The sequence below is a fragment of the Pinus tabuliformis genome, chromosome 3_1 (assembly GCF_031772625.1).
Source record: "Pinus tabuliformis cultivar Carrire ecotype Pingquan chromosome 3_1, CPIR1, whole genome shotgun sequence".
NCBI lineage: Eukaryota > Viridiplantae > Streptophyta > Pinopsida > Pinales > Pinaceae > Pinus > Pinus tabuliformis.
Genome location: NC_142301.1, coordinates 471357772 through 471378734, shown reverse-complemented (window position 1 = coordinate 471378734; position 20963 = coordinate 471357772).

Genomic DNA, 20963 nt, shown 5'->3' with positions numbered 1-20963 from the left:
CTGGTTAGGCATTTCTATCTTGTTTCTCAACTGTTCCAAATGGTGAAATCTCAAGATTTCATTCTGGTTTTGTTGGTTTTCTCCCAGTCTTTAGCTTGGTTTTTTTGAAAATCCAAATTGGTTTCCCCAAATATGGGGCAGTTTTGCTTCCCAAAAGGAACTTAGTGGTTCTCGGCTGAGGCTATAGCCTCATTGTAAATTTATTTTGCCTTCCGTTTAATAGAATTAGCTTTTACAGAGAAAAAAAAAATTAGGGATTGATTTTATTTTATTTTATTTTTGAATTTAAAGGGTTTTTATTAATTAAATAATATAGTTATTTAGTTATTTTGGAAAGAGTAGTATAATGATGAGGTCATAATTTTGTCTAAAAAATAATGGAACTTTTAATAAGTTTTTTATTATAGTGGTGAATCTATGTCCATCATCAAAAACATTATTTGAACACTCTTATGGTTATATTTTTTGAAAGGAAAAATGGTCTAATTCCCACTAAAAATAATTTTATGGCTAAAATAGTAGCTTCCATAACAATGCCATCTAAGAATAAGTGTTTAGAATTTCAATTTAATTATTAATTAAAAATATAGCTTGCAAAATTTAAACTTAATTATTAATAATTATTAGATTACAAAATGTTAATTTAATTATGATGGTAGAAATTTAACCTCCATAAAAGGCTATAGAATATTCTTAATATTAACACAAATAAAAAATTGAGATATATTTTTAAAGTATTTATGTTTTTTTTTCCCTTTAAATTAAATTCATTAATTAGAACTAAGGTCATATGTACAAATTTCATATGAATTGAATTATGGTTTTTTGGCATATGATATTGATAAGCCATGGTATTGTAACAAAGTTTATTTACAAATTAATAATGTCCATGGTCAATAGTGTTCCATGTTTTTTATTTACATATTTTAACTTATATATTGTTTCTTTTTTTTGTAAGCTTGGTGGGATTAAATCTTCATCATGTCATTGGTGGAATTGAACCAATGACTTCACATAAAATAGGGCATTAACACAACACCAACCATGTAATTTATATGGTTGTGCTACTTATATCAAATTTAGTACCGATATTTTATTAATTATTGAATATGTATTAATATTATTTTTATTAGTGAAATAATTGATAATGAATCTCCATAATTAAAAGTGAAAGAAGTAATAATGAAGTAAAATTGTATTTCCATAGTTAAAAAGAGAAATTTAGGTTCAATTCAAGATGGATGCTTTGTTTAAATAATTTGGAATGTTGGAGGATTGAAGAACTTGTACTTCATTGGGGTTATGCCATATGCATATTGAGAGTGCTATTGAATAGTTTAGGGGATATCCAAAATTTAGAATTTTGACACTATATTTCTACAAAGGGCATGAAACATTGCAAGTGTTAATAGTGGTGATAATATTGGGTTGCAATTGGTATATATCCTCATGGAGTAGTAGCTTGTAAAGTTTTAAAAATAGTTAGGGATGTTGATATTGGAATTAATAAGTCTTACTTGTATCATTAATTTCTCACCATACTATAATATCCTATTCACTATATGTATTGGTTCTTTTGGTGTAGAAAAAATCTCATGTATAGAATGTTGTTGAAATATTCTAATTGTGAAAATAATTAAAATGTTTCCTATCTTATACTAAAGCTTGAAATATTTATGTATAATAAAATTGATTAAATGATATAATGATTTTTTTTTAATATAAGAAAATATATTTACATTTCTATTATATTTTATCATAAAATTTAACATAAAATAGTGTTTTTTAGGATTTCATACCATAACAATATTCTACTGGGCATAAAAATGTTTAAAAATTCTAATATAAATAAAATTAGAAAGGTGTTTTAGAAATTTAATATAAATTATTAGAAAATAACATAAATTTAAATAGAAGGCACGATAATGTTTCGTGGATTGGTGGAAAATTGATGATGGCTCTGCAGAGTGGTGGCAACTACGGCTGACCAGACGTGGATGCAGATACGTGTAGCAGATGGCAGACCTGGGTGGATCCACATAGCTCGGGCTCGGGGCTACGGCCATTACCCTTACCATAACCCTGCTTTCAGGCCTCCTTTGGTTTTTACTGCTTTTTACTTAGTCGTTTTACCCTAGTTTCGAGTCCTTTGTTTGGGGCTGTCATCCCTCTCGCTAGCTCCTTGGCGGTTACAGGCAGCTTGCACTCATGACCCCTCGACAGCAATGGACCTCAATCTTGTTGATTATTTGGAGGACCCGATGCTAGAGGGGACCATTTGGTCATCGCCGAATACCTCAAGGGAGGACCGTATCCTATTTAGTTGTGAGATGAATGAAGCCATTGCTAATCTGCCTCCGATCTCTAGGCCATTCAACTGCTTGGTCATCCTGCCAGACATTCCCCTGACCTAGACATCCCTTTCTACCCCACTGGCATCCCCATCCTCGTTAGGGTTTTTTTCATGATGTTTAAACCCTAACCTCCTAGAGTACTGAGCTGACCCTCCTCACTTACCCCTCTCATGTGGAACCTCTTCTATATTGAACAATTCATCAGCTCCCTCTGTTTCAGCTACTCTGTCCTCATCTCACAGTCTTGTCCATCCTCCCGCAATCTTACTAACACCCCTGCCCTCTTAGGCGCCCTCCCATCTGCTCCATAGCCTGGCCCTGAGGAACCCACCACCCTTGGACAAAGCACTGACTCAAGGGAGCCTCCAACCGAGGAAGTGAGACCCCGCAAGAAGGCTAGGTGCTTCAGATCCAAGATTGATGACATCTTCCTAAGGTTGGAGGAAGATATACAACTGGCAAACTCCATGGATATTGCAGATAGGGTCCTGGCTGGAAGGATTCGTAGATGAAATTATATGGTGGAAAGACTAAAGGCATGGGTTTCCGAGGTATGGGGCCACTACCTTGCAGACCTACCCACTATCCAGACATTTATGAGGGGCTAGTTTGCTTTTAGGTTTGCTCAATCAGACCATACCAACTGGGTATTATCTTCTTACTAGCATTTCGATCATGCATCGGTCCTCCTGAAGCGATGGTCACCTCTATTTGACCCTATATTAGAACAGATGGGGGTCAGGCCAATTTGGGTCAGGTTTCAAGGGCTTCCCCGTCATTTTTGGTGAGAAGAAATCTTCAAGCGAATTGGGAATTCTCTAGGTTCATATATGGGATCGGACAAGTGCTACCTCACTACGCGCAATATTTTGTATGCCAAAATTTTGGTGCACATGGATATGGGGGGGGGGGGGGGGTCTGCAGGAATTCATCATCATCCAATGGCGGAATTTCACCAAGAAACAAATTTTGGATTACGAAGGAGTGCCCTACATATGCCGATGTTGTCATAAGGTCGGCCATGTGCATATGGATTTCCATCTGATTTCAAAATGGGGATAGAAGCCTCGTGAGAATGCTCAGAATACTGAGACCCCCATGGAGCCTGCCCAGCATGTACAGGATGTCGTGGAGCAGCCAGTGCAAGGTATTGCAGAGGAAACTAAAGATGCAGATCCTGGTCCCAGAATGAAGCGAGGAAAAGCTCCACTTCGGCCACCCTCTCCTCCACTGACGAGAGCTCAGGTGGCTTCAGGGGATGCTTTCACCACGGGTACAACCTCTTCTACTCTCCTTTTTTATTTCTCCATATCTGACATTCGTTCATCATCTGTTATGCATTCTCATGTTTGTCCTCCCACCCTATGGGCATTTCGTCCTGCTCACTACCCCTCCCTTCGATCTCCCTTCCCCCCCATCCCCACCCATCACTCCCTCTCTATTCAGCACTGCCCCATTGCACCCCCACCATCCGCTTACCCCTTCCCTCAACCTACCCTCCAGGCAACTCTTACTCCCTCCTCCCTGATTCCCCCCCTCCCCTGCACTGACCATCGCTACCCTATGCGCTCAAAGTTCCATTCATAAGGCAAGGATGCGGTTGGTTTTGGGGTAATACCCTTCCCCCTTCTCCCTAAGCTCCCCCGGGGCCGACCCTCTTCTATCACCAGGGCAAAAAATCAGGCTGGGGAAGAGATCGCATCTGGTAGACAGAAAAAAATCCCTTGTGGTCTTAGAGCAGAGGAAGCCTCATCCCACCACCCTCCCCCCATGAAGATACTCTCTTTCAATTGTTGGGGGTTGGCTAGTCCCAGGAAAAAACTAGCACTGAGGCATTTATTCTCTTCAGAAATTGTGGACATTATCTTCCTCGAAGAAACTCTTGGCCCAGCTTGTACTATCACCCCCCTCCTAGAATCCTAGCTCCCAAACTAGTCTTTCCACTCCCTTGATGCAACGAGAAGATCTAGTGAGGTTACCTTAGGTATCTGCACCCGCTCCACACAACTGCTAAATGTCTAGTGGGGTATGGGGCTTTTGGGAGTGGATATATACTCGTCCATAGTAGAAACCAGTTTCAAGATTTTCAACATATATGGCCCTTGCCACAAAAGGGTTGTTTTCTAGAGGAATCTGTTATCCTCTTCCATCATGCAAGGAGATAATGTCATCTTCAGAGGCGATCTAAACTTCTTTATGGGGTTCACGAACTCTTGGGGGCTACAGGCACAAGTGGACACTCTGTCGGTATTTTTTGAGAATTTATTGAGTCCATAATCTCATAGATATACCTTCTGCTAAAATCCAGCCTACTTGGAGAAATAATAGAACAGAAGAGGCCAGTCTGGCCAGAAGATTGGACCGCTTTCTCATCATAGAAGCTCTAACTAATAGAGGTTACCACATTAGACATTGGGTTGGCTCAGGGGGGTTATCAGACCATAGGCCTATCTATTTGGAAATACAAGCTATCATCAATAAACCAAAGGCCCCTTTTAATTTCAATGCCACCTGGCTAAAGGATGTCAGGTACATGAAGGAAGTAAGTGATTACTGGAAGGCTCATCCAGTGGGCTCAGAGGGCAACATTGCAGAAGGGTTTTCCCACAACATGCAAGCTTTGAAGACTCTCTCAAAAGAGTGGGCCCAAAGGAAAAGAGAATAGGAGGAGCAATTGCTCAAATCAGCAGAGGAGGCCATTGCCACAATGGAGGAGGGCATGGGAGGTATTTTAGGCTCCTAGGAACAAAAGGATAAGATGGTCTCTCTCCTCCAAAAAGGGACCCAAATTCTGAAAGATAGGGAGGAGCTCTAGAGACATCGTAGCTGAGCTATATGCCTCAAAGAGGGAGATGACAATACCAAGTTCTTTCACAAACATGAAAATGGGAGAAAGGCAATCAACACCATCTGGGAACTCAAAAATGAACAAGGAACCCAAGTAAAAACTTTCCAGGAACTGGAAAGCCTAGCAAGTGCTCACTTTAGGCGAATTTACAAGGAACCCCCTATTTCCACCCTGGCCGAAGTCATGCGCATTGCACAAACCTTCCCTAGATTCGTGGATGAAGAAGCAGAGCAGGATCTGACAAAGGAGGTAACCCTTAGAGAGCTGGAAGCAACTCTCAAATGGTTAAAAGGAGATAAGAGTCCAGGACCGGATGGATGGACAGTTGAATTCCACATAGCATTCTTTGATATACTTGGTTCGAACCTCTTAAGATTGATAGAGGATTGTCGAGCAAGGGGAAGGATGTGAGAAAGCTTCAAATCCACGTTCATTGCTCTCACCCCCAAAACTGATAATCCCTCGACCTATGAAGATTTCAGGCCTATCTCCTTATGTAACTGCATATACAAGATCATTGCAAAAATCATTGCTAACTGCCTTAAGCCTATATTGTCTTCAAATCTCTCCCCTGAAAAATTTACCTTTTTATAGAATAGGCAAATCCACGAGGCTATTGGCATAGATCAGAAACTCCTTCACTCCGTTTAAACCAAAATATTCAAGGGCATGATATTGAAAATTGACTTGTCAAAATCTTTTGACAGGGTCAACTGGATCTACCTCCGCATCATGTTAACCCATCTAGGTTTCCCCTACTCCTTCATTAAGCAGATCCTATGTTGCATTATGAACGTATCATATAGTGTGCTAATCAACGGCTCCGCTTCGCCTTTTTTTCATGCGGAAAGAGGATTGAAGCAAGGCTGCCCCCTATCCCCGCTACTCTTCCTAATCATTATGAAGGGCCTCAGCAAAATTATCGGAGAGGATCATAGTCAAGGGTGAATAAGGGGAATCAAAATAACTGAAGCTTGCATCCTCACCCATTTATTATTTATGGACAATGTGTTGGAAATAATACTGAGAGGGGGGAGGTGAATCAGTATTATCAAATTCTTTTCAATATACCTTCCAAATTTATAATTAAATTTATTATTCATATGTTGACCATTAATTTATATGTCAGTGCCATATAATAATGAACAGGAACAAGGAAAACAGACAGTCACACCAAAGAACACCAGATATAAGGTGGAAACCCAATGTGGGTGAGAACCACCTGCTGTAATATGTCTCTATCTTCTTTCAATTAGAAACTTCTTTTTACAATGATTTTGTACTGGTGCAGTCCTTTACCAGTACGCAGGCTATGACCTGCAGAGAGCTACAACCCTCTCTCATTTTCCAGACTCTCCTGGAAGGGAGCTACAACCCCCTTAGCTCTTGTACTAGCCGAGCTACTAGTACATAGGTGTTCACCTACTAAAGGCTTCAACCTTCTCTTTTCTTCCAGGGACCATGTTTCATAAATTTTCAAACTAGATCCATGAACATCAAACAAACATCAAGTACATGTGTATCAACCAATCTCCTTTCCACAATCAACTACTGAATCAACCATTATCCTCTCAGAAACCAGAAAATAATACCAGTAACCAGACACGTATTCTGAACCCAGAACACTACAGTAATAGAAAAAAGTAGCTAAAATAAGTTTCAAGAAAAGTCCACAACTTCACCAATAGAAACCTACAGATATCTGCACTTCATCTATGTCGAGCCTGCGGACCTCCGCACCTACACCTGTCACTGAACTTCACACCTCTGAACTGAACCCATGTCTGAACTGCGCACCTCCACACTGAACCCGTGTCTAAACTGCGTACCTTCGTACCTGAACCCGTGTCTAAAATGTGCTCCTCTGCACCTACACTATGGTTCGCCTACGGACCTTCGAATAATGCCAAATTATCAGTCCTCCAATATGCCCCAAACTATCAGATCCAAATTATCTCTCCAACCGATCACCAGAATTTCAGATCTTGATTTTCTTTAGATATTTCACATGCAAGAGGGCCCAGCCAAATGATCTCCTTTCCTTTTTATAGACTAGCCCTTACTAAAACCATGGTCAAAAACCATAGAATTTCAATAAAAGGGAACCAGAACTTGGGTTCAATACTTTAGAAGCAAACCCACGGACCAAAACCATAGGATCAAAAATGTCGGACTAAATACCATGGATCACCCGTAAGTTTTCCCATGTGCATGCGCTTTTCTCTACATGAAAGTCTGTGAACTTTAGGTCTGCACCTTTTGTTCGGAACACCTGCGAACATGACCGCATCTTTCGAATGGTGCACCTGCGGACCCAGCCTAAGGCCGCATCTTTGTGAACAGGAACCTACGAACCTTTCATTTTCTAGATTCTTTGTAGTCTGATCATCAAAATTTTGCTACTGCCCTGCTGCACTATGATCTTTCATTTGTGTGAGTTGCCATCAAGGACAATACTTGTATCATAATCCCAACAATCTCCCCCTTTGGACTTGATGGCAACAACAACAAATCATTCTCCCCCTTTGACATCAAGGGCAAAGGGTGGACCAAGATATTCTCTTTCCTTGATAACCATCCCACTGACCATACTCCCCCTAAGAACTTGCTGAAATCTCTGTTGAAGTGTGTTGAACATGCTCCCCCTCACTATAAGCAAGGTCTGCAAAAAGATGTTCTACAAGAAAGAACATGACTTCATACATGATAAGAGACCTTCCTATCACCTAAGACTCGTACATACAACTCCCAATCAAGTGGGAATACATAATAAGCACATTACATTATCCATCCCAGGCATAGTGGGGCAACCAAGATAGGTCGTTACATGACCTTGACAAAAGAAATATAAGACATAGAGACAAAACATTAGTAGCATTCTTCAGATCAACATCCATGTTCTTCTTCTATACTTTCTCCTCCAAGATCTTCTACCATAATGCCAACAATGCATATTTAGAAGAATAGATGCTCCCCCTGAACCTCTGCCAACTGGTCTCTAACCAATCCATGTACGCGTATACCCCATATGAAATTCGCGTACAACAGACAAGATTCAACAGCAAGATGATGCATCAACTACTCCCAGCTTTTGTCTCAGGTATTCAAATGTTTCCCTGGGCAGTGTTTTGGTGAGTATATCAGCAACTTGTTCCTTAGAGGGAACATACTCGAGCTTGACCTTTTGTTCGAGCACTTGTTCCCGAAGAAAATGATATTTGATAGGTATATGCTTGATTTTTGAATGCATAACTGGGTTCCTTGAAATGCTGATTGCACCTGTATTATCACATAGGATGGAGATAGGTGGAGTACAAGTGATTTGAAAATCCTGCAAAGTTTGCATCTTCCAAAGAAGTTGTGTGCAACAAGATGCAGCAGCCACATACTCTGCTTCAGCTGTAGATAATGCTATTGAGCTCTGTTTCTTGCTAAACCAAGATACTAATCTGGAACCCATAAAGAATGCACCACCACTAGCGCTTTTTCTATCATCCACACTTCTAGCCCAATCTGCATCTGTATCTCTAGGATACCATAAGCCATAGTTTTGAGTTCCTTGAAGATACTTGAAGATTCTCTTAACTGCATTAAGGTGAGTTTCCTTTGGATTTGCCTGAAATCTTCCAACTATTCCCATTGCATGCATGATGTCTGGTTGGGTACCTATCAAATAAAACAGACTTCCAATCACTGATCTATAGGTTGGTTGATGCACTGCTGTTGATTCACTTCTAAGAGGAAGATAGGACAGAATGTATTTCTTTTAATTTTGAGATGTTGAATTATAAAACACTATTGAATCAAGTTGTATGTAATTTTAGGATACTTTTTATTCTTCCATATTATTTATCTTGTTCACATAGGTTAGGTACCCACTTATAGTTGTGTTCCCAATGGAGGAAAGATTCACTTCGATTTGGAAGACAAGATACTCTTCTTTTTGGGGCTCCACCCATGAACGCCTAAGCAAGATTAGCCCACTTACAACTCCAATAAAAAAATATATCATATTCCAATAGGTAGTGAGAAGAAGCCCTTGATTTTTCATTGCACATCTATCAAAAATATCTTAAGTAATAAATTTGTAGCAAAAACCTTTGTAACTAGTCTTTCTTACCACATATTCAAAAGATTATCACTCATTTAATAATTAAAATTTTATATATGTATTTTTGTTTTGTTTGCTAAGTTGTATGAGTCTTGAAATGAATGCACCATTAACCTTTTGTTTAAGAAACCACAACATAGAGGCATTTAAGCTGTGAAGATTATCAACAAATCACATTTGGTTTGGGTCACACCAACCCTTAGCATAACTGGATTTTTTCTCACAAAAATTCCATGATCTTTACATCACAAAGTGCTTTAAGAATATACCAATCTTTGTTTATTCTACACCCTATCAATTATATATATATATATATATATATATATATAATTTATTTAATCTTATAAAAAAATTAATTAAATTGATGAATATAGTTGTTTATCATTATTACATATTAAAAATATATATTAATATTACACATAAAAAAACATAATTCAAATGGTTAAGTGAGAAAGGTTGGTTGTGGTCCAGTCCCGTAAGACTATGTATGAGGGCATGATTTCTTAAAAAATTGGAATTAGTAAACACTAATTTAGCTTCAACGGCCACATATTGTCCGACCTCATGATCTCCTCCTCCATCCATGACCTGCAGCTTTAAATCCTGTTGCCTAACACTATTCTCTCAGGGCCATAGAAGTCCACGAAGTTAATGTTGTGTTATGGAGAGACAGGTAACGAAATTCCTTTTCGATTTGGAATAAATTCTCAATAAAATTTCCTTACATTCGGCTTTGTTCTTAATTTTAATCATTATAAACATGTCCCTATTTCCCGGGCTTCCAAAGTTGAACTTCGATTTTAAACAATCGTCACTTGTATCGGGAATTCTAAACAAATCTGTGTACTTTTTCAATTGAAAAAACTTGAATACTCGGTCACTCTGGTTGAGAGTGTTCTCTTTGTTCTGGATATTGTCCTGCTGCGATAGATGCAATGTCTAAGCTTACAAGGTTTGACCTACCTTCGACTATCAATGAATTATTGTTATAAATATGCATTGTCTAATGTTACAAGGCTTGACATTCCTTCGACTATCAATTAATTATTGTGACAATTATAACACATATCGACAATGAGCTTTTTTATTATGATGGGAAACCGCACGCTCGTCTCTAAGAGTTGCAACGGAACAAGATAATGGTGGCTATAAATTACAAATAATATGTCGCGGACTATGAGAGAATTGCTAAGAACAGTTTCAAATACAAAGTTAAATGCTCGTAAATGATATTCCCAAAAAAAAAATCGAAGCTTTGTATTGTCTTTGTCGTCACACCACTCTCTCCTTTGCAGGCTATGGAAATAATCTATGGATGACGAAACTCTCTCTGTCATCTCTTCCTCTTCTTTCTTAAGAATGAGGTTGTTTTTCATGGAGAGACCCCGTAAACTCCCAGCAGAAGTTATGTCTGGTTGTAGCAATAGTAGTTGTCTGGTTGTAGCAATAGTATCTCATACTGTTGAGAGTGGCAAATCGCTAAATAAGTGAATCCTTCGTTGGGTTTCACGCACTACACAAAATATATGTTAAGAAAGAAAGCCCAATTCTCACATCCACATCTCGAAATTTTTTTTTATACTGGACAAAACTAAACTCGGGGTTTATTTGACATTCGTTTTCTGTTTAGTTTTCACTTTAATCTATTTTCTCTTAAATGTAAATAATTTTAAACTCCTTTCCCCTTAATGTAAATTATTTTCACAATTAGTTTTCACTTTTAATATCTCCTATTTAACTTTTAATATCTCTCCTTTTTAAGTCTTTAATAAAAATGTGTGTTAACCACACAACTAAAGTGTACATCTGAACAAATTCTACCAGGGAATTTTTTTAGAAAACAAGAAGGGGATCCAACAATGAATCTATTGAAGCTTAAACATAGCAAGTTAAAAAAAGGATCAATAGATTCAAAGGAAGAATGAAAAGAATTATTCAAGAAAGATGTAGAGATCCAATAATACTAAAGGGGTTGAAGATTAAATATAATAGTTTTTTTTGTATAAGGGAAGATTTTTAAAAATTGTTGGGTCAAATTCATGCAAAAACAAAATATTTCAGCTAGATGAACTTTTATTAGATCTACATGATAAATTTTTTCTAAGTGTTATTAAAGGATAGAAAAATGGATTGATTTTTTAAACATAAGAATATGAAGGAAAAGAGGAAGGATTGAACACTTCTTCCTCTTCTTCTTGCTTCTTTTCTAAAACAACAATTTTTTTATTTCCCTTAGTTACAACCTCTTTGTAGATGGAAGAAATGATGGTCTTTGAATGGGCTTGATTTAGAATTGGTGGATTAAAATGGTGAGTTGGATGAGATTTGGATTCTCTAGCCTTATTGTAAGCCAATAAAGATTGTAAAACTCCAATCTATTACTGGAGTGAGAGGGCTATTAAAATTCAAACCTCTTGGTAGGATGTTATCTCTTAGACAACTTATTCTTAGGTTTCCTTGAAACTTGTTTGAATGTTCCTTTCTTATCATTAGATTAAGAAAATGGCATTGGGATAGAAGGAGGCTCAAATACTAGACCCTTAAGACAAGTTTTCACAAAGTGATCATACTCATGGAAATAATTATATTTAAAGGGTACTTACTCATAATCCAAGGCTTGAAGATGAATCCAACCCTTCAAGTCAAGTTGAATAGCCTTATGCAGTCCTATTGCAAAATATGTTTCAACATTAATTCTCGCACATGAGAATTTATTCTCCTTCACCTATGAAGAAGAAATATATTAGACCAATTTGTCACCAATAAATCTAGAAATACTGTCAGCCTAGAAAAGTAGGGGAATATTTGGCAATCTAATCCATACATGCACATAAAAAATATTGTTGGGATTGAAATATAGAGTACATTAGGTGAAAAACATACCACTTGAGCCCATTAAATAAGCCATAAATCTAAATATGACATCCATATATTCCTTTTCATAAAAGATAAAATTATAATAACCCTTACCATAGTATAAAACACAAATAGGTTCATGATTTTCCCAATGGTTAGATATCTAGTCCAAAACATAGCTATGACAAGGTAGAAGGTTGATGAACTTATCAATCAATTTTTTTTCCTTAAGATCATTAATATTCTTCTTTATTGAAGAAGGAAACCCCAAAGTGAAGAGAAGGAAATGTATCTGCCCTTTTTACAAATCTACTTGGCTGAAGCCTTTTTTATTCACTAAACCACTTGGTAGAGAGTTACTGTTATGGGATTGGAAGGAACACCCATTGAACATGAATGAGAGTAACTTCATATTCAATAGTTCCTCACCAAAGTGTGGTACATACATATGGTAAGGGGTGCATGTGGGGTACAAAATAGGAGTGCTAAACTATAGGTATGTCAATATTTATATTTATCATGAGAAAAACACATTTGCATAGTATATAAATTAAGTGATTAACTGTGGGATCTCTAGATCATGTTTTCTTCTATATCCATCTCAAGCCTAAATACCTATCCCACAAATACCTATGGAAGAAAAATAACCAATTGTATGGAGCGATACTACCATAAAGGGGTAGTTAGATGTAGAAATAAAACTAAACGCCCTAAAATGAAGACTAGAAGGATGGACCATTACTGACCACCCAAAGTGTTTGGACTACAAGAAAGATCAATAATTTTATATCAATCATGTCATCATGACAAAATACAATACATCAATCATTACACTTTTAGCTCACCATGATGGTCACATTTAGTAAAAATATGTTGGGTACATTTCAAAGAATATAAGGTGTAATAGTTGACTCCAACTCCAAGACATGTCTTTTTGAACATCCATGAGAACTCTAGAATGTCCATAAACCTATGACACCTAAAGAATGCTCACGAAATGGATATTAAATGCAAAGAAGGTTTAAAGACATGAGTGCCTTGTCCCTTCAAAAAGAGAAATAAATTTGTTGATAAATGAAATTTATATGGTTGCACTAGTTATATAACATTTAGTAAAAGATGTTTTATTAATTATTGCATATGTATTAGTATTATTTTTATTAGTGAAATAAATGATAATGAATCTGTAAAATTAAAAGTGGAAAAATTTATGAAGAAGTCACATTATATTCCCATAGTTAGAAAGGGAATTTTAGGTTCAAGGAGAGATGGATGTTTTTTTTTCAAATAGTGTAGAATGTTGGAGGATTGAACAAATTATGCTTCATTAAATTTATGAAATATGCATATTGAGATTGCTATTGAATAGTTTAAGGGATATCTTAAATTAAAACTTGAAATATTTATATATAATAAAACTAATTAAATAATATAATGAAAATATTTTGTTAAGTGTGTCAAGAAAATACATTTATAACACAATTATATTTTATTTTAAAATTTAGGATAAAATAGATTTTATTTTTATATGATAACAATATTCTACAAGGTAGGAAATATGTTTTAGCAATTTTTTATAACTAAAGATAGATAGTTATTTTATGAATTTAATATAAATTATTGGAATATACAATTAAATTTAATAAGATTTTCCCAAACTTTTAAATACTTTTACAATAAAATTTTAATATTATTTATTATATCTATTATTTTTTATAAATATATTTTAGAATATGATTTTAAAAGTATTTGTTGATTAAAAAAATAATTTTATAAATGTAAGAAAAAAGTTAATAATTCAAAATATAAGGTATTTGATAATGGTCAAATTTTATTTAACAATTATAAATAGAGTATTTTAAATATAATGACTTTTCTTGAATAATAAAAAATTGATCTACATTAACCACTGGCAACTGATAATTATTATATATATTATTATTTAAAAACGCAATTATAATTACTTTTACCACCTACAAAAAGAAACTTTTTTTGACAAGAAAAAACATAACTTTTCATTGTAATGGCATCTTACCTTTACACCAATTTAAAATATATTAAATAATAAAAATGTTGAAAAAACTGTGCAAATAAACTTGCAGATATTATGGATTACCACATATAAAATAAAAAACTCATTTAATTATTAATTAAATTAAAATTTTAAAGCCATATTCACAATAAATATATTGTAATATATAATATATTTGGAAATCCTTATAATACTTTGTAAAATTGTTTAAAATAAATTTTTTAATAAATATTTTATAATTTAATTATATATTTATATAACTAAATTATAATAACAAATTTTTGAAAATTATTATATAATATTTAATACATTTAAATAAAATTAAAAATAAAAAACCTAAAATACTCTGAGCTACGTCTCTATTCAAATCACAAAACATCACAATTTGTAGCTATTGGAATCACAGAACATCACAAATCCTTAAGGAACAATTAAAAAATGTGACAAATCCTCTAACTAAGGTATATCACAAGTCATTGAAATTTCCATTTATTGTTTCTGTTTCATTTAATGTTTTTTGAATGAAAGAATGAAGTTCGATGATATTGAGATAAAAAATGGTTGAGATACTAGAGCTTTAGGACAAATTTTTGCAAAGTGTTTATATTCAAGGGGACCTCTTCATAATCCAAGGCTTGAAGATGGCTCCAACTCTTCATGTCAAGTTGAATCTCCTCATGGAGTCTTTTTGCAAAATCCATTTCAGCATAAATTCTAGAACATGAGAAATTATTCTCCTTAACCTATGAAGAAGTAACATAGTGGCCTAATTTGTCTCAAATGGATTCAAAAATACCACCTCTATAGATCATCTTTTCTAATAGATACACCTCAAGATGCCTAATACCCATCCAAAACAAATTCCTAATTTTAGGGGGTGTTACAACCATAAAGAGTAAGTAGAAGTAGAAATAAAACCAAGAACCCTAAAAGGGACTAGAAGGATGAGCTATGACTCACTACCAAAGGGGTTTGGACTAGTAGCAATATAAAAGAATGTATATCAATCATCTCATCATGGCCCAATATTATACATCAATCATCGCATTTTTGGCTCATAGTGATGGTCACATTTGATAAAACATGTAGAGTACATTGAAGAGAATCAACGGTGTAATAATTGAATCCAACTTGGATTATTGTGGTCATCTCGAGAGTGCACAAGAAATCTAGAATACCCATAAAATTGTACACATAAAACATTCTCACCAAATGGATATTAAATGAAAGGTAGGTTTAAAGAGATGAATGCATTATCCCTTCCTTCAAAGAGATAGACAAATCCATTGATAAATGAAATTGTATGATCACATATCACAAACTATCATACAATTTCATGTAATCTAGGAAATGCTTCTTTTTTTCAAACAAAATAAAATGTTGAACTCAATAAGAAAAAAACAATTGAGTAAAAAAGGCTAGAAAGCTCAATATATATTACACTAATGTCCATAAAGGATTCGATGTTAGTTTTATAGAACCTTTTAGAACTTTCCCATAAGCGAGGGTAGTTTGTACTATCCAAATGGATTATATATAAATAATTTTACTTGGAACATATTCAATTTTGTAAGGACCTAACCAAGTAATTTCAAATTTACATTGTTTACCAACACTTTCAAATCTTTTGTTCCATAGAAAGACACCATTCTAAAAAAACTTCATTGATGAGATTTCATGTTGATATTATTCTTTGTCTTTTATTGGTTTTGTACCAGATGATCAAATGGAATAAGTGTTTGAGTTAGTTTTCTTGTGCCATAGCATGTTCTCTCATGGGGTATTAAGGAATACCACTATTTTCAATAGATACTGAAAAATCACCTCAATTTTTACCATATATTCTAGGTTTCCATTTTTCCATCAAACTTTTAATAAGCCTTCCTATCTCTACCTCATCTATCGAAACATAATGGAGCTCTTATGTTTCTTCAAACTCATTTCCCAAAGAACTAGTGAGAGGAAGGCCCTAGATTCTAAAAGATTATGTATTCAGCGATTAGAAATGCACTTACACATGTTAATAGTGAGAATATATATGAATACTAATGATAAGATATCATGCTACACATAAGCCTCATCAACATTGAAAACAAATACTAGCCTCCAACACCCATTTTTCCGAAAGAAAAATCCTTCCCATGAATTATATGTAATATATGTCTCGCAGTGCTCTCGACAAATAATTTCATGGTAAGGTTTTCCAACTACAAACATCTTATAAGAATCCCATATACATATAAATTCACATAAACATGGGCATATGATTGAACTTCGTTTGAAATTTAAAGTAGATATACTATTTACAATGTACTATGAATCTTCATTTATACAATTAGTGTTATAGAGGATTTGTTTGTTGACAATGAATTAAAAAAACATAGAAATATGGATTTACAGAGTTGAAAAAGCTCGCAAGCATTTATATTTTTCCAATGACTTTATAAACAATAAAATTAAAGAGGTCACCTTGAGAGGTTGAAAGTAGATTTCCTTTGATTCACATATGCCAAATGACTCATTGAATTTTTTTAATAAAGAACCAATCCTATGTTTATTCTACTTTAAAAACCAATGTTATGTTTACATATGATCGTGATGCACTCCCATCCATTATAAAAATATTTAGTGTAAATTTATCTTCACCCAAGATGTATTAAATATCGAAATATAACTCGACAACAAGACAAAAAAATCCTCTACTTTAAATATTCAAAGTCATTCTTTATCCATGTTACTTTATTTAAATATCATATACTTTATTTCACAGATAAATAGTTTTTTTTTGTTCTTTACAATACAAAAACAAGTTTCTGTTATTTCCATTTATAAGAATTATACAAACAAATAAACATGACACAACTCAACAACATAAATTATCGTTTTCAACTCACTTATCTCAATGCAATGATATAAACCTGATCATATATCTCTAAATTTGAGTATGTTTCCCATGATATGCTTACATGTATGTTATGAGGATGTTAAAAGAGTAAAATCACAAATGGTGGGTACATGTCCATAAAAAACCAAGGTGAACCTATTCCATAGACTCAGGGTGAAGTTTTCTATTTTGATAGTTTTTAGGCCTTAAACTTCTAGAGCAATTTTGAGGCCCTAGATGACAATTTTTGGGGAATTAGGCTAATGAAAATCATAGACTACCATCGGTATTGGAAAAATAAACTCCCCACATATACCTCTTAATCGATATATCATGGCCACAAAAGGAATTTTGTATTCCAAAGTTACGATCCTCAAAAGTTGACATTCTAACTTATGCCATTGGATCCTATATGTTCTATTAGGCCAACCATACTTGTGGAAGCATCATGTTGTGTATGAGTCTAGACCTTGTAGTGTGATTATCACTTTGGTATTTTTCACAAAGTGACCATAGTCATAGAAATAATAATCAAGACCTTGAATATGGATGTAACCCTTTAAGTCAAATTGAATTACCTCAAGTTTTGGATACATTACCGAGTAAGAATTCATTATTGTTTCTTGAAGGCTTCAATGGTTATAACCAAATATATATAGCCCGTGAAGATTGGGATAAGACTACCTTTACATGCCCCTAGGTAAAATTTTCTTACTGAATGCTATGCTTCGGGTTGTGCAAATCTCCGGATAGTTTATTGAGAGTAGTATCAGCCATATTTTGTGATATTATTCATGATTGTGTTGAGATTTATGTGGATGATTTTCTATGTGTGGTATCACTTTTTATGAAGCACTAAAGTATAGGGAAGTTAGTGATTAGGTTTCAAGAAAATAACTTTGCTTTGAATGATGTTAAGTATCAAATGATGTAGACTTTAGGAATTATTCTTAGACATCTTATATCTCATGTAAGGATATAGATTTATCCAACGAAGATCAAATTTATTACTAAGATACTTGTTCAATGGTATCATATGGAGGTAAGAATATTTTTATGTCATGTTAGATTTTATAGCCGATTCACAGATGACTTTACAAAAATAGATGCTCCTTTGTTTAAGTTTCTTACTAAGGATGTTAAATTTCCTTGGAATAAATATTGTCAAGATGATTTTAAAGGGATAAATGAAAAAATTACCATGGATCCCACGTTGAAGGAACCTTGTTGATTGCGTCCCTTTAACATGTTGATGGATGGATTATATAAGACCCTTAGAGTAGTCTTAGGACAAAAAGGGAACCAATTTTCTTATGCCATTTATTTTAGTAGAAAGAATCTAACACATACTAAAATCATCTATACATTCATGGAAAAAGAATTTTGACAATCATGCATATAATCAATAGGTTTAAACATTATATCATTGGATATGAGTTTTTCATTCATAATTTCCATTCTACCATAAGATATTTAATGAAAAGTCATATAACTAGTGATATAATCACTTGGTGTATTTTTTTGTTACAAGTGTTTAATATTGCTATTTTAGATATCCCTAGAAAGGCTAATCTGATAGTGGATTTTCTTTCTAATATCCATAATGAAGGATTAGAAGATCCCTTAGATGATGATTTTCCCGATGAACTTTTGGTTTTTATGTTTACTAACACTCGTTGGTTTGAAAATATAGAAAATTACTTGGCTACAAGGACATTACCACAATATCTCTAACCCCAAGATAAATAAAGAATCATTAGACTTAGTGCCTCTTATTATTGAATTGGAGGAGATATCTTCCACACAAAAGTTGACATGATCATCAAAAACTCCATTTGAGGAAAATATGTTTGCCATCTTAAAATTATGCCACAATGAACCATGTGGAGGAAGATTCGCTGCAAAAAAGTAAGATATAAAGTTCTTTGTTAAGGATATTTTTGGGCTACTCTCTTATGGGACATTTTTACCCATTTTGGTGACCTAAGTGAGATTGTGACAGATTCGGAAAAGAGGTTGACAACAAAAGTTGTGGAAATCGTCACTCAATGATACAGGATCAAGAACCAAAGGTCTTCCTTATACCATCTACAAGCCAATAGGTAGGTGGCTTCAACCAGGAAGATTCTTGAAATGATCATGACCAAGATGATACAAATACATCATAATTATTAGGCGAATTGGCTTCCCAAGGCACCGTGGGTCTTCAAAACCACATGGAGGGATTCAATTGGATTTACATTGCATGAGAAGGTGTATTGAAAAAAAAAGTTATTGTTCCAATAGAGTTCTAGGTGAAGACCATTATTGTTATAGCCATTAGGGTCGACCTTTAGTGAAGACCTTTAGCAGCAGGGTCCATTGAAAGTAAGAAACATGGGTACAAGTGCTCTTGCTTGAAATTTGAGTAAAAATCATAGGGAGATAAGTTAAAAGTACAAGTTGAAAAGGTAGTTTCTCCCCTCTAAAATTTGATGATGTAATATAATCTTATTTTATTATTGTCACTATTATTTTATAGAGGCAACCCAGTTTATACCTCAAAATTTCTCTCTAATGGAGACGTACAATGAAAATATTGAGAAAACTACTCTCATCCAACATGAGAGGAGTATGTTGCATTATAGATTCATTCAGAAAAAGAAATTAATACAAGGTGACTAGGTTATCCTTTCTAACTCAACATTTAAATATTAAATGGAATTTCAGCACACATTAGTTAGGCATGTATGAATTGATCAAGTCTTTCAAAATGATTTATTTAGAATCAAAATAAATGATGGTGAAGGAATCCCCTTTCTTGTTTTAATGGAAATAAATTGAAGGTGTATCAAAAGCCTCTTAGTTGAGAAGAGTTTATTCAACATGTCTCAAAATAGTTCAAGATGGTGATAGTGGGAAGATAGGACTCTAAAAGTGTTGTAATTACTTCTTTATATACCATTTTCCTTTAAAGAATCGTAAATGTGAACATAAAATGAGAAAAAAAATACAAAAATATAACAAGTAAAGATAAAAATAAGGGTCTAATTGTGATAACCAACATGTCGCCTAATTAGATAGAAATTTTGATTGAAAAACTAATAAATGATGTGCAATTATTCCCCAAAAATATTATCATAAAAGTGAGCTCACTAATTGTAACAAAAGAATAGGTTTCTTTCAAAAACTGAGAGTTTTTTAGTGCTTGATTTCTCTAGCAACAACATTGAGTCAATGATGAACCAAGTTCATGAAAAACCTCCTCATTATAGAGCTTGAGAGAACTACTTTTTGTTATCTTGTCACCATAGTTAGCAAAACCTCTGTTGTTGTTAATTTCATGGATGAATACTTTCTTTAACATATTTTTCTTCAAAATTTATCAAAATCAAATAAAAATTTCAGCATCAACAATTAGCACTTGTGTTTTTTTATTTGAAAGGAACAATAAATATACATGGTTTGATCTTTTCAAAATTTGACTTTAAAATGTTGATTCTCAGTATCTAGTTTTCAATTCTCTCAAATAATTTATAGTGTTTTGTAGCCTTCATAAAACTAGGTTTTTGGTGATTGATCTCAAGAAACATTATATGAAGTTTCAATAGTATTTTCATACAACTATAGGCTTTCCTATAAGTGTCACATAATCATGTGACCAATGATTACAGGAACATTAGAATGGTTATAGGATGACCTATAGCATGTCATTTTCAAATTATTTTTCAAGTTTGGACTTCTTTAGCATAAGATTATGTTGAGACAAGGGTTTGAATGTATCTGATGTCTTCAGGTGCTTTCTCTCATTAATTTCTTTAGTCGTCATAAAAAATGGTTTATTTTGGTACCAAAATTTAACTAAATAACTAGTCTTTTGTAGTGTGATAACAATACTT